This window comes from Phacochoerus africanus, chromosome 15 (genome assembly GCF_016906955.1).
Source record: "Phacochoerus africanus isolate WHEZ1 chromosome 15, ROS_Pafr_v1, whole genome shotgun sequence".
Taxonomy (NCBI): Eukaryota; Metazoa; Chordata; class Mammalia; order Artiodactyla; family Suidae; genus Phacochoerus; species Phacochoerus africanus.
In genome coordinates, this window is record NC_062558.1 from 53,643,130 (window position 1) to 53,659,958 (window position 16,829).

Below are 16,829 nucleotides of genomic sequence, written 5' to 3' on the forward strand. Positions count from 1 at the left end.
TGGAAAATACATATTTTTAAATTGTACAGATAAAATTCAACCAAATAGATCTTATTCTGAAGCAGAACAAGAACCTCCACAACTTTGGAATATTTAAAATCAATTGTGGTTTCTGACCACAGCAAGATCAATAACAGCTATTTAGAAAATACCAACATACTTGGAAATTTACAGAGTATACTACAAAATAACCAATGTGTCAGGGGGAAAAAAAGTCTAGAGAAACTAGGAAATACTTTGAAGTCAATGAAAAATGAAAACTGAGTGTGTAAAACTTTGCGGAATTCAGCTATAAAAGTGTTCAGGTAGAAATTTTTAAAAGTGATGATTTATGTTAGAATATATTAGAAAAGAGAAGTCTCAGCTGAATGATCCTAACTTGCAATTTAAGGAGGTAGAAAAATAGTAGCAAATTAAAACCAGAAACTATAAAGGAAAAGAAACTAATAAAGGGAAGACAGTCAAGGAAATCAAGGGTGCAGCATCAGTGCTGAGGCTGGGGGAGGGTATACTCAGGACAGAATGCTGAGCTCCTGAAAGGATTGCCAGCCCCTTGAAGCCAGGGTCTTGGCCAGAAGCACACACCAGCTTGTCCCTTGAGGGCACTGTCTTCAGTGTGTAGCTCCAGGTCCATCCTGGACCTGTTTGATAAGAACCAGGTCCTTTAGGATTTCCTGACATCAGTGCTCCAGAAGGATTTCAAACTGCATGTGAAAGAGCTCGTAGAAGGAATTGCTGAGGAAGCATGAATTTTCTATGTGCTTCTCCTGGATATGCTCTTGTATTCCTTGTGCAGAGTGACTGATTTTCTGAAAATTCCTCACCTTGTAGATGTACTGGAGTCATGGTAGAAAAGCTGAACACAAATTTGGAATTATATCAAAGTTGGTTAAAATTACTAGCTGATTAAAAAATGTGTGTTTTCCTTTGATCCAGAAACCTAATGTCCAAACTGTTTATGCTTGTCTTTGAAATCAGTGGAATCCATATGGAGAAGGAAAAGCATAAAAGGGCAGTGGATCTTAATGTTAAAATCTTGGATTTGAGTGGTACCTTTCTTATGGGAAACAATTTTCCCAAGATGGATAAACATTTCTATCAGTAAGCATTTGTCGTAACTTCATACTTGATGGAGTTCACATAATAGTTGACCATCTGCATGCAGAAGCACCAGATGACTTGCATGAGAAGATGCTTAAAAATTTGTTCTTTATCTCAATGCAGGCCAATTAAATGTTTAGAAGAGTTACTCAACAGCAGAGACTTTATGGCAAACTTAGTGGGATATTTCACATTTTGCCACAAGGCTCTCCAAAGAACATGAGCTAAAATTTCAGAGACTGTCATGAGATTCCTTGAGAAACTATCTGACAAAATATTCTGAAGAAACTATAAAAGGTGCTTTGATGGTATGAGAAATAATAATAAAACTAAATCTTCAAATTCTGAATTAATGCCTTGGGATCTCCCTACTATGATGGTATGATTTCTGCAGAGATATAACATGGAGACCAGTTTCTATTGCCTATTTTTCTCCCTTGAAGCACAGATATTTTGTTCAACAAACTGTTGAAGATTTTGTTATCTGCAGAGCTGCCAGAAAAAGGAAAGGTAGTGTGGAGGTGTTTAAAAACTAGCTGTGGTTCATAAATCCGAAGAATTGTTGGGTTACATTCAATGTGATTTTTTTTTTCAGAAAAAATCTACATTAAAATCACTGTTTTACAGTCTGTGGAGGTTGATTTAAAGAAGATGGAGACTATTAACTTCTTCCAGTTGTAGCTCTTAAGCTGAATCTTCTCCATTTCTTAAGGAATTCACCAATTTTATTAACTCCTGGAATGATGAAATCTTCTCCATGAAATGGAACATACTGTACATTCTATGCTGGGATGTACTTATTACCAACATGTCATTGGGACCAGATATCCAACTGATTTTGCTGAGGTTTCTTTTATGCCACTGGAGTATTTTGTGAACTATTAACTAGTGATTAACCAATTTGCCAGACATCATCAAACTGGGCAGCCATGCTGAAAAATATGTATCATCTTTGTGGATTTAAAAAGACTTGTGCTGAAGTTGATAGGCAACTTCATCTCTTTTATGCCATTCTGGATTGTCTGCCATGGAAGCATCCCCTGAGAAGGTCAACCCAAGATATCCTCAGGGAAGTGCAGAGTAAAGTTTATGGCTTACCAGACACTACAAATACTGCCCACTGCTGTGATTCAGCCACCTTGTGGGCCATGGTGCCAAATATTACTCCTATCTGGTGTCCAGGACACTAACTTCTATGGTTTGGAAGGAAGGTATTCTACAGAATCCTAATAACAGGCTACAGGTAAGTACTATTATATGGAGATGCTATCACATGTTAATAGCAAAGAGACGACTTTCATGATTCCATGAACTCAAAAGGGCTCTATTGTTAAGTATGTTTGGAAAATGCCACATAAGTATTGAAGTGTACTTGTGCATATCAGAAAAACTGCAATCATGAAACATATTTAGCATTGAGTATTTAATTCAATATTTCATGAAAATATTTGACTATTCGACCACTTCCTTTTTTGGAGTACATATTGATAATATTTTTTTCAGAACACTGGAAAATAAAAGCTAAAAGCATTCAGATAGAAACAACAGTCTTACATATAGAGGGTTAAAAGTAATGTTATCACAGAAAACAGTTGTTCATCAGCATCAAAAACCAAAGACAATGAAAAAAATGTTTGGCAATGAGTGAGATGCAAAATGATACCTCCAGATACGTAAGTATTCAAAAAGAAATCTCAACTTTGTACATTTAACTGTTTTAAAAATAATCTTGACCAAGACTCAAGGAAAAGAAAATATTTAATGAACTTTTGAGAATGCAAGGGTCAGTTTCTCTTTTCATAATAACATCTGGATAAATTATAATAGCAAATTACTTAATTAGGAATGTTTTTCCTACTGATTGAAATAAATACATAAGCACATGCAGTTCTCTGGGAAAAATTCTCTTCTGAGATTATGGTTTATCATCACCTTCCAAAAATCAAATTTGAAGACCTTATGATTATATATAAACATTAATACATAACCTGAGAAAGAGCTGGGTGGAAATAAATAAAATTTTATGTAGCTGCAAGAAAGTCAAGGAAATCAAGAACAGATGAATTAATGAAACCAAAAACTAGTTCTTTGAAAAGACCAATAGAATTAATAAAGCTTTAGCCAGACTGATAGAAAAAATTAGAAAACACAAAAATTATAACGTAAAGAACAAAGAAAGGGAAGAAAGAGGAAGCTTACTACAGAACCTATATACATCATATGCATAACAAAAATATTACGCAAAACTTTATGCTAATAAATTGAACAACTTCAGTCGAATGGTCAAATTTCTTAAAGTACCTAAACTAACAAAGATCACAAAGATTGGTCTTGAAGAAATAAGTTACCTGAAGCAATGCCTACATCATATATATAATTTATACAAAAATAAATGTATATAATATATAAATATTATGTGTGTGTGTGTGTGTGTGTGTGTGTAATGTATATGATAAGTCCAGGGTCAGATTCAATGGCTTCACTAACAAAGTTATCATTACTAATTAGGAAAGAAATAATGCCAACACTGTGAAATTCAAACAGAAATTTGAGGAAGAGGAAACTTCTTATCTCACTTTAGGAGACTAGCATTACCTCAACACCCAAACAAACAAATATATTATGAGAAAAGTAAACTATCAACCAATATCTACTGTTTATAGACACAAGCATTCTTTAGAAATTATCGGGAAGTCAAACCTCGCAATATTTTCAAAGGACGCTAAATTTCACCTGCTATAGATTTTCTAGAAATCAATGTTTGCATATTGGAAAATCAACCACAATATTATGACAATACACACTCAGCAGAATGGCAGATTCATACTATGAAATTTGCAAAACATGTATTTTATAACATACCTGTATTGGAAATATATAAAGCACCCTTACAACTCAATTAGAAGAGACAAATAACATCCTTTCAAAAAAGGGAAAAGATTTGACCAGTTTCATTAAAGCAGAAGTATAAAAGGTCAATAAGAATGGAAAAAGATTCTTAACATTATTAGTCATCAGGAAAATACATATTACAACCACAATATTATGACAATACACACTCAACAGAATGGCAAAAATAAAATACTAACAAAATCATATCCCAGCAAAAACGTGGAGCAATGAAATACGTCATATATTGCTAATGGTAATGCAAAATTGTACAACTGCTTTGAAAAATTCTTTAGCAATTTCTTAGAAAAATAGACACATACTTCCACATTTATAATCACTTTCCTAGGTATGAAATGGGATACTACTTGAAATAGAAAGAATGAACTACTGATAAATACAAGAACATGAATGATTCTCAAATGACTACTGTTAAAGGAAAGAAGCCAGAAACAAAATGCTCCTTTATGTATAATTCCATTAATATGACTTCTTAGAACAGTCAAAATTAAAGTTACAGAAAATAATCTAGTAGTTTTTGGAAGAGGAGATTGATTAGCCAAATTCCATGAGAGAACTTAAAGAACTTAAGAAATAGTCTGTAACTTGACTATTTTGGCAGTAACATTGCTATATAGATTTATCCAAATTCATGGAACTGTATGCATTAAAGCGTACTTAAAATATTGTTTTAGTTTAAGGTGATCTTTCTCAAAATTGCTGTGTATTCTTGTTCAGCATATACACATTGAAAATACAATCCTTTTTTTTTGTTGTTGTTGTTGGCTGCATCCATAGCATGTGGAAATTTCTGGACTAGGGAAAGAACCTGTGCCATAGTAGTACCCTAAGCTACTGCAGTGACAGTGTTGGATCCTTAACCTGCCACACCACAAGAGAACTCCCAAATACAGTCCTTTTATAATTTATATTTCTTCTTTTCTCATTTATGCCATAACTTGGGCAATATATTTATTTCTTAAAATTATGTGTATATATATATATAGTTTTATATATATATAAAGTTTTATTATATATATACTTATATATATGTAGTTTATTATATATATACTTTTTATTTTTATATATATATAGTTTTATTCTGTATATATTTTTGTTTGGCCTAAGGAGCATTAAATATGATGGAGCTCAGAGCAGCTAATAGGTGGTCACTCAGTTGCTTAATATTTTCTCTTTGGGTATACATAAGGCTCAACTCCAGTTATCCTGCATTTTATTTCTTATTTTAGTTATTACACTTTTAAAATATTTTCCCACTTCTATTGAGGTGTAATTGAGAAATAGAATTGTAAGATATTTGAAGGGTAGAACGTGATGATTTGATATATGTACACATGGTGAAAAGAATCCCCCCAATGAGTTAATTAGTACATCCTTCAACTCACATATTTTCCTTTTTTTTCCTGTGAGAACATTTAAGTTCTACTTTCTTAGTTAATTCCAGTCATACAAAACAATATTACCAACTATAGTCACCCTGTTATACACCAGATCTTCTTACTTTAACTATATTATAACTGAAAGTTTGTGTTCTTTTAGCTTCCATTTTAGTTTTTAATTTAATTTTATTTTATCATTATTAAAGTATAGTTGATTTACAATGTTTCCAGTTCTGTTGTACAACAAACAAAGTGACCCAATCACACACATTTTTCTGTGCTGTACAATAAGAGCCCATTGCCAATCCATCCCAAACATAACAGTTTGCATCCCCCAAACCCCCCAAATCTCCATCCACATCAAGCATTCTATTTGTCATATTTAACTATAAAAATGGTAAATTTCCAAAGGAATTAAGCCACATGTTTCAAATAATTATGATTTATAATTCAGATGACCTTAAGTGTATTGGAATATTTTATATATTTAAATTCAACAGCAGAAAAGTCATTTGAGTCGTGTAATAAAAGAAAAAAATAATGACAAATGAAAAATATGGGGAAAAAAGATTTGTTGTAAAAAAATCAAGTAGATTAATAATTGCTGTAGTAGACATAGGTAAATAGTACATGATGAATGATAGAGAAATAGTTAATAGACAGTAAATAATAGAGGAATACTTAAAGTAAATTTCAAACTTTCTACTATGAAAAAAAAAGTCCTTCTTTATTTCATTTTTCTTGTACTTTCTAATCTTTTTGTTACCTGTTATGGACTGAATTTCTATGTTGCAATCCCAACCTCCAAAGTGGCTGTATTTAGGGACAGGGCCTTTAGGAGTAATCAAGATTAAATGAGTTAATAAGGATGGGATCCTTATCCCATAGGCATGCCTGGTGCCTTTATAAGAAGATGCAGAGACTTCAAATCTTTCACTCTGTCTGTCTCTCTTTCTCTTTCTCTTTCTCTCTCTCCACACACTGAGAAAAGACCTGTGTAAAATCACAGCAGGAAGGAAACAGTCTGCAAGCCAGGAAGAGAGTCCCAATTGGAAAACAAACTCTCCAGTACCTTGGGCTTGGATTTCTAGCCTACAAAACTCAGAGAAAATTTTCTGTGACTTACATCCCCCAGTAGGTGGTATATTGTTATGGCAGCCCTACCAGATCAATATACCACCTATTGTCCCAATGAACCCTTTTTAACGCCTGAAATAGAGGACACCATCCCTTTTACTTAGTCACAAATTGCCAGATATATTCTGTATCATTGCTAGGATATTGTTTCATTTGCTAGGGATACAGCAGTATACTAAACCTATAAAAATTCCAACCTCATAGAGCTTATATTCTAGTAGAAAAGAAAAAGTAAGAAGGAAATAATGGTAGGGGGTGCTACTATAAAGATGCGTGGAACCCTTTCTGAGAAGACAGTTAGACAGAAATGTGGATGAAAGGAGTGAGGGGATCACATGACTGAGAAGTGGAAGAGGATACATAGCAAGTGCAAAAGCCTCGAGGTAGTGCCATGTTTGGTACGTCAGAAGAATCGCCCAGATACTGGCATCTTGAGCTGTGTGAGCAAGTGAGAGAGTTAGAACAACAATTAGGAGAATAACTATGCCAAGAATTTTGGAGAGAGTGTTAGAAGAGTTGTGACCACCATCTGATAAGAGTTTTAAGAAGCTATTTGGGCCACGATTTGAATAACTGAATTGAAGGAGGGCAAAAGTGGGGAGTGAAGGAAAACAACCAAGGTATTGTTAATAAAAAAATTATTATTATTTTCTCATTTTTAATTCTTCAACCATGTTCAATGGGGGCTGGCCTCTCAAAGGTTGCAGTTGAAGAATAAGAAGTAAAAATGATACAACATGAGTTAATTCTCAAGTTGGTATAAGCAGTTTTCAGGGATTCAGATGAAGTGAGTTTTCCCTTAAACATATTGACTTCAATCCCTCAAATATTTAGTTAGACCAGCATCAAATTTTGACAAAATTAAATCCTATTCTACAAAGAAACTCTGATACATATGCATTTTAAAAATACAAATGTTTATTTTAGTAGCCATTTATTGTTCATGAAATAAAGCCAATTACATAAGGTTATTAGCAGTTTTTACAGTCATATGAAGTACAGTCACCTGAGTAATGCCCAACATCAACTAAGAAATTTCGTCTTGAAAAAGAAATGAAATAGCATCCCATTTGTCAAACATCTAGGAATAGTATCATTGATACATCAAACAGTAAACATTAAGTTTTTATGTGTGTGTGTTGTGTGTGTGCTGAGTTTAAAAGAATTACTTCCATATACTGAAAAAGAAATGTTTACATTCATGTAACCTTGAATATACACTTCTGAAGTAACTGTTAGCCAATGAAATGTCATTAATAATAGCCATTTTTATGGCTATCTTGTGTTAAATGATTAAATTATTGTGTCTAAATGACACAATAGTGTCAGTATTTCCCAAATCGAGTTTACTGCCCTTCCTAAAAAAAATATACATCATTGATTGTCCTTGAGAGCTCATATTTTTCCAGGCCAAAATTTATGAGAAATACAGTATTTTGTTAATAGTAATAGTCAATTTTCTGGCTTTCCCTGAATCTACCAAGTTTCCTGAATTATTTTCAACCTCTAAGCACTGCACACATATACTACCATATGTAATTGTGCTTCTTTACTCTTTCCATGTCAGCAATGACCACATAGAACTGCTGTGTTTCTCATGCAGACTCTTCCTTCATTATCCAATAGATTTCAATATGTCTGCATTGAAAAGCACTGACCATCAAAATTCTATAAAACTAACGTAACAATCTCACAATGCTGTCAGTGCCCAATCAGAGTCCTTAAGACACTGATGTTTGGACTTTTTTCTTCCAAAGTCTTACTCTATTTTGAGAAAACTGAGCTAGTGAACTCTCCAAATAATGTGCATTCTGTTGTATCTAAATGGAAACTATTCTCTCCTTTTATGTAAACATGACATGCCAAGCTCCTGCACATCAATTCTCTGTTCAAATAAATTTCTTATCATGAAAATCCTTAGCCCTTGATTGGATAAAAAAGCAAAAACCTTCAATCTGCTGCCTACAAGAAACTTGCCTTAGGACAAAGGGCACATATAGATTGAAGGTGAGGGGATGGGAAAAGATATTCCATGCCAAAGGACAAGACAGGAAAGCAGAAGTTGCAATACTCATATCAGACAAAATAGACTTAAAATGAAGGCCGTAAAGAAAGACAAAGACAGACACTATTTAGTGGTAAGTATCTGTTCAAGAAGAAGATATTACAATCATCAACATATATGCCCCAAATATAGGAGCATCCAGATACATAAAAAAATATTAACAGATATAAAAGGAGAAATTGATGGGAATACAATCATAGTAGGAGACTTTAACACCCCACTCACATCAATGGACAGATCCTCTAGACAGAAAATCAATAAAGCAGCAGAGATCCTAAAGCAAACAAAAAAAAGTTAGACTTAATTGACATTTTTAGGACATTACATCCAAAAAAAAAAAAAACAGAATACATGTTCTTCTCAAGTGCGCATGGAACATTCTCAAGAATTGATCACATACTGGGGCACAAAGCTAACCTCAACAAATTTAGGAATATAGAAATTATTTCAAGTATCTTCTCTGACCACAATGGCATGAAACTAGAAATGAACCATGGAAAAGAAGTGAAAAAAAAACCTACTACATGGAGACTAAACAACATGCTACTAAAAAGCTCATGGGCCAATGAGGAAATTAAGAAAGAAATTTAAAAGATACCTCAAGACAAATCATAACAAAGACACAACCTCTCAAAAATGTATTGCATGCCACAAAAGCAGTGCTCAGAGGGAAGTTCATAGCAATACATGCCTTCCTGAAAAAGAAGAAAAATATCAAATTGACAACCTCACTCACTGCCTAAATGAATTAGAAAAAGAATAATAAACAAGACCTAAAGTCAGCAGAAGGAAGGAAATCATAAAGATAAAGAGGAATTCAATAAAATAGAGATTCAAAAAACAATAGAAAAAAAATCAATAAAGCCAAGAGCTCCTTCTTTGAAAAGGTAAACAAAATTGTCAAACCTCTGGCTAGACTCACTAAAAAGAGAAGAGAAAGAACCCAAATAAATAAGAAATGAAAAAGGAGAAATCACAACAGATACTGCAGAAATACAAAAAAACATGTGAGAATACTATGAACAATTATATGCCAACAAATTTGACAATTTGGAAGAAATGGACAACTTTTCTAGAGTCTTACAGCCTGCCAAAACTGAATCAAGAAGAAATAGAACTGAAAAGACTGATCACCAGAAATGAATTTGAATATGTCATAAAAACACTCCCTACAAATAAAAGTCCATGACCAGATGGCTTCACAGGTGAATTCTACCAAACATACAAAGAGGAGCTGGTGCCCATCCTCCTTAAACTTTTTCAAAAGTTTGAAGAAGAAGGAACACTCCCAAAGACATTCTATGAAGCTACCATCACCCTCATTCTAAAACTAGACAGATACCACCAAAAAAGAAAACTATAGGCCAATATCTTTGGTGAATAGAGATGCAAAAATTCTCAACAAAATTATAGCCAACCAAATCCAACAATATATCAAAAAGAACATACACCATGACCAGGTGGGATTCATACCAAGTTCACAAGGATGTTTCAACATATGCAAATCAATCAATGATATACACCATATTAACAAAATAAAAGTAAAAAACCATATAGTCACCTCAGTAGATGCAGAAAAAGTATTTGACAAAGTCTAACATCCATCCATGATAAAAACTGTCACCAAAGTGGATATAAAGGGAACATTCCTTAACATAATAAAAGCCATTTATGACAAACCCACAGCAAATATAATACTCAATGGAGAAAAGCTGAAAGCCTTCCCACTAAAATCTGGAACAAGACAGGGATGTCCATTCTCACCACTGTTATTCAACATACTATTGGAAGTCCTAACCACAGCAATCAGACAAACAAAAGAAATAAAAGCATCCAAATAGGAAGAGAAGAGAGAAAACTGTCACTGTATGCAGACGACATGATACTAAACAAAGAAAACCCTAAAGACTCAACCCAAAAACTACTTGAACTAATAAACAAATTCAGCAAAGTAGCAGGATATAAAATTACCATTCAGAAATCAGTTGCATTTCTGTATACTAACAATGAAACTTTAGAAAAGAAATACAAAAACACAATACCTTTTAAAATTGCACCCCAAAAAATCAAATACCTGGGAATACACCTGACCAAGGAGGCAAAAAACCTAAATGCCAAGAAATATAAAACATTAATCAAGGAAATTAAAGGGTATTCACAAAAATGGAAAGATTATTCCATGTTCCTGGATTTGAAAAATTAATATTGTAATAATGGCCATACTACCCAAAGCAATCTACAGATTCAATGCAATCCCTATAAAGTTACCCATGACATTTTTCATAAAACTATTACAAACAATCCAAAAATTTATATGGAACCACAAAAGACCCAGAATTGCCAAAGCAATCCTGAGAAACAAAAACCAAGCAGGAGGCATAACTCTTCCAGACTCAAGCAATATTACAAAGCCACAGTCATCAATACAGTGTGGTACTGGTACCAAAACAGACAGACAGACCAATGGAACAGAATAGAGAACCCAGAAATAAACCCAGACATCTATGGTCAATTAATCTTTGACAAAGGAGGCAAGAGCATAAAATGGGAAAAAGACAGTTTTTTCAGCAAGTATTGCTGGGACACCTGGACAGCTGCATGCAAATCAATGAAAGTAGAACACACCCTCACACCGTGCATAAAAATAAACTTAAGATGGCTGAAAGACTTAAATATAAGACAAGACACCATCAAACTCCTGGAAGAGAACATAGGCAAAATATTCTCTTCTCAGGTCAGTCTCCCAAAGCAACAGCAATAAAAGCAAAGATAAACCAATGAGACCTAATCAAACTGACAAGCTTTTGCACAACAAAGGAAACCAAAAAGAAAACAAGACAACTTGCAGAATGGGAGAAAATAGTTTGAAATGATGCAATGGACAAGGGCTGAATCTCTAGAATATACAAGCAATTTATACAACTCAACAGCAAAAAACCCAACAACACAATGGAAAAATGGGCAAAAGACCTGAATAGACATTTCTCCCAGGAAGATATACAAATGGCAAACAAGCAATATGAAAAAATGCTCAACATCCCAGATTATTAATGTCCATCAAAACTAGAATGACATACCACCTTGCACCAGTCAGAATGGCCATCATTAAGTCCACAAATAACAAATGCTGGAAGGGGTGTGGAGAAAAGGCAACCCTCCTGCACTTTTGGTGGAAATGTAAGCTGGTACAGCTACTATGGAGAACAGTATGGAGTTACCTTAGAAATCTATACATAGAACTAACATATGACCCAGCAATCCCACTCCTGGGCATATATCCAGACAAAACTTTCCTTAAAAAAGACACATGTACCCACATGCTCATTGCAGCTCTAGTCACAATAGCCAAGACATGGAAACAACCTGAATGTCCATCAACAGATGACCGGATTAAGAAGATATGGTATATATACACAATGGAATACTATTCAGCCATAAAAAAGAACAAAATCATGCCATTTGCAGCAACATGGATGGAACTAGAGACTCTCATCCTGAGTGAAGTAAGTCAGAAAGAGAAAGAGAAATACCTTATGAAATCACTTATGTCTGGTATCTAATATACAGCACAAATGAACCATTCCATAGGAAAGAAAATCATGGACTTGGAGAACAGTGGTTTCCTGGGGGAGGGAGAAGGAGTGGGATGGATTGGGAGCTTGGGGTAATGGATACAAACCATTGATTTTGGAATGGACTAACAGTGAGATCCTGATGTATAGCATTGAGAACTATGTCTAGATACTTACAATGCAGCACGACAATGGGAGAAAAAATTACGTATACATGTATGTGTAACTGGCTCCCCATGCTGTACAGTGGGGGAAAAAAAATTGTGTTGGGGAAAATAACAATGAAAAATAAATTAAAAAAAGGAAAATCCTTAGCCTTAAAGTCTCTGAATGAGTCAAATGATTGAATGTATGTATAACTTGAAACAGGTCAAAATGTTTGAATATCAATCATACATATCATACCAAATTATATACCTAAGAATCCAAGTCACCTAGGTAAACCATTAGTGAGTGGATTAGGGATGGGGATATTATGAAATCTGGACCAGTAAGACCTGAAAGTCAATCTACAGAGGAAATGCAGGAAAAATGTACTTATTTCTAAAATGAAACAATATAACAAATAGTTCCTCTGTGTCAATAAATTCCTGAAACTGTTATAGCCATCGGTGACCACAAGGGGACTGCCTCCCTCTTACTTGAAGATGGCAGTGGGTGAGAAATAGAAAGTACCTGGGACAGTAATAATCGAGCTGGATATTGAAGCTCAGCACTCGTATTACTCTTAACTCTCCCAAAGCTGTCATGAAATAGGAATGTGTAAGTAATGAGAGAATTAGGTAATTTATACCAAAAACCCTACTTTTTTGCTACAATTTATCATAATTTATATGGTATTATTTAGTGAAGAATCATCAATTGATCATAAACTCAGTGACTCAGGAGCTAGTCTCCAAGAAATGTCTTAATAATGTGTATGATGAAGAAACTCAACAGCTAGGAAACCAAGAATTTTGACAATTAAGTGAAAATGGCCTATTAAGGACAAATCTAATCAGGATTGAAAAAAATTTCCCTTCCACGATGGAAGGAGTCTAATATTTGCATGTAATTTATTTAGCTGTCTTCTATATTGGTTTTTGAAAATTACCTGAGTTGGACTCTGTTTTATTAGTCTTTGTATTCCTAGTAGTCCCATAATACTTGATCAATACTAGGAATTGATAAATATCTGATGGACTGAAAAAAATTCTTCAACATGAATTGGAAAAAAGAAAACAAAACACAGCAACTACAACTTAATTCAATATTTTAATTGGAGGTAAAAATAGATATTTCTATTTATTAATGAAGAGCTTATGTAATTGGGATTAACTCTAAATTATATTGCTTTTGAGCTTTTAGAATTAATTTCATTACCCCCTCAATTAATAAAAAAACCATCTAAAAAACAAGCTTTCTTATTTGAAAAAAATCATTATTTTACCTATATTCTTATATTGTCCTAGTGTTATGCTTATTTAAACCCAAATTTGTTTGGTAAAATTAGTCATCCTATGTTTTTATTTCCTGCAATGGGCTTACTAGAAATTTAATTATACATAAGTTAATACCAACTTTTTTTGCAAGTCAATATATGGTTGAGGATTTTCTTTTTAATTTTGCAGATGATAGTGATTTGCAAATTTCAATTAGTAAGCTCAGAGTCAAATGTCCCTTGATAGTTAAGTCAGATTTCAGTGGTAATATTCTACCTGGCATCTATGCTGATGTAAAATCTGCCATGGCAATCTAGACATTCTTCCTTTGTTTTCTCTGAGAATTGGCTCTGTTCTTATTTTCTGCCATCATCCCAGTGAGACATTCAGAGAAATTGCCAGATGGCTCATCCTCTGAAGAACTCTCTGTAATCAGAAAGAATTTTGAAATAAAGCAAGCCTTGGCAGAAACTGGTTAGCAGAACTCATCATTATTGCTGTTGTTTGAAGATCTGTTGTCCTGTTTTGAAGGCAAAAATGCAATAGCTGAAAACCCAGATTTCCACAGAGTTAGGTACTGTTAAGTTTATTTTATGAGAAACTTTAATTATGCTATATAAAGCAAGATTAGTCCTTAGCATATATATAGCAGGAATGTCCAATTCAAACAAAAGAAGAAAGCTTTCAAATGATCTCTGTTCGATACTTTATTTATGAAGGGAATCAATCATAAGAAATCTGATAATTGAATATTCACTACAATTTTTGTATCATTTTGTGTCCTATATCATTCTGCACGTAGGGACTTATATTTTGCCTAATTATTTACCAAGTCAAGTACAAACTCTGAAACCTGAGTAATTTCTTATCTTACATTCATTGTTGCAATTCTGGCCCCCCCCATGTCTACTATCAATTCAATATCGCTTCTTTATGCTATTTCCCTTACCTAGAATATACTTTCTCCTTAATGCCCAAATCCTTTGCTTACTTCATAATTCTCCCATTAAGTCTTTCAAATCCACAGCCACCAAAAATGACTATTTTTTTCTCTAAATTCCTTACACAATTGTGTATATGCTGCACAACATTTGTTAATATGCTACCTTAAAACAATCCTCAATGGTGTTCCCTGGTGGCCTAGTGGTTAAGGATCCGGCATTGTCACTCCTGCGGGTTTGATCCCTGGTCTGGAAACTTCTATATGCCACAGGTACAGACAAAATAAAAATAAAAACAAATTTAAAAAAAATTCCTTAGCCATTCTTAAGCAGAGCAGAAGATTCACAGGCCTCTGCCAACCTCCTCCATATTTTCATTTATCTTCTCAACCAAATATTCACATTATTAGCCATCCAGAAACAACTGAGATTGTGGCTTTCTTGTTCCCGAGCATTCCCTCCCTCTTCACTGTCTATAGAAAAAAGTCCACAGTTCTGAGTTTAGGATCTCTAGGTCTGATTTTTAAAATAATTACTCAGTTGCATACTGAAGGGGAACAATATTTGTCACCCTAAAATGTCTCTTTGGCATATGGATTATTTCAAGCTGAAAACAATCAAGGTGCAAAAGACAGGAAGAAATTTTGACCTTCCACTTAACTGTCTAAAGGGTGTAGCTGTGCGATCTGTTCCAAGAAGGGAGCTATTGCCGTAGACAACTGTAGTATGAACCAGGTTTGGAGATGAGGAGGAACAGAGCAAAGTCTGTTAAAATTCCTCTCTGCGTCCCATGGTCTCAGGCTGGCCCAGCAAACATTTATTTTCCAAACATCTGCTTTTCCACCTTTATGTGAATTGTCTTCCTCCCCTTTAATGTCCCAAACCCCCATCCCTGACATCTCCTTTGTCTTTTTAGCTGAGGATGGTACTTAAGGTGAGGTTTTCGGCTGTTTTGTAAGTTACTCTTCTCTCCTGGGTCTCTCCCAAATAAACATTTTATTAGGCTTTTGTTAAATTTTCCCTCGTTAATCTGTCAGTTTAATTCTTAGACCAGCCAAAAGAGCCTAGCGTTACTGAGCCAGGTCCATTTGCTCCATGTGCAGCAATTCAAACGCCGAAATACTAAGGTCTGCAGCCAAGATAGAATTTATTCACAAGGCAACCAAGCAAGGAGACTGGAGAACAAAACTTCTTTATTTCAAATATGTGAACCATTTAGTGTTAGATTTCTGTCATTCCTTTTAAATAAATTCCTTGACGGATTAGAGATCTTTAACAAAGTTGTCTACAAAACAATTAGAAATAACTCTATGTATAATTTTCAAAGTGAAATTCAGTAAAAGTGTACTGAGTATCATAAGCTCTAGTTTTATTTTTAATGTTTTATTTGATCTCATCTAGATATCTTCAATTCCTTTTTTTTTTTGCAATAATTAACTTTACCCTCTCAAATATTTTGTGGACATTTTGTGATGCCCCCAAGGTCTTTGAATTGCCTCACTGAACAGTGAGTTCAAGCACTTTCTCGGATTTCTTTTTCAAATCCAAATTCTAAAAGCTAAAGGCTGCAATTAAGATTTTTGATGATTCTCTTGTGGCCAGGGTTCATTCTTTGTTTTGGGATATACAAATCTAAGTCTATAATTTGAAATTGAACTACATAGAAGGGGGGCACAGCATGCAGCCTCCTTTTTTTGTTTGTTTGTTTGTTTGTTTGTTTGTTTGTTTTTGCCATGGATCATGGTCAAGGCAGAATTGTTTTAAGTTTGGCATGTAGTTTCCTAAGTCAGTGCCTTCCTGATCACACAAAGGCACTTCGGTTGTGTGGTTATAGCTTTTTATCTATAGCCTCCTGATTGTGGTAGGAAAATCAGGTTCTTTGAAATCTGTGTTTTATGGCAATTTTTAATAGTCATTCTCTGATGTTTAGCTTAGAATCTGTTTTCAGTCCTCTTTCGCTTAAAGTTCTATTGATCTCTTTCTGCCCAGTACAGTGGATTCCCTGTCTACAAGTAAGAGCTCTCACCAAGGCAATGACCTATATTTCCTAGACTCACTATTCAGCTCACTTTCTTTCATAATCTTCAGCACCATCAGTATGTTCCCTGCTTAGTCTATTCCCAAACTACTGCCCTTGAAAATCACAGTTGACAGTGTTGGATATGAGGCAGAGTTGGCTGTAGGGGCAGTTGCCAGTGCACAAGGTGATAATTAAGGCAGTACTTATTAAATCCATGTTTCACTCTATTTTGTCCAGAATGTAATTGCATTCAATATTTGCATCTATTTCCTGAGCATTAGCT

At 34.2% G+C, this 16,829-nt stretch overlaps 1 pseudogene; it reads left to right on the top strand.

The window, feature by feature from the left end:
* Window positions 1-844: 844 nt before the first annotated feature.
* On the top strand, window positions 845-2,412 carry LOC125116953 (mitochondrial intermediate peptidase-like; annotated as a pseudogene).
* The last annotated feature ends 14,417 nt before the right edge of the window (window positions 2,413-16,829 follow it).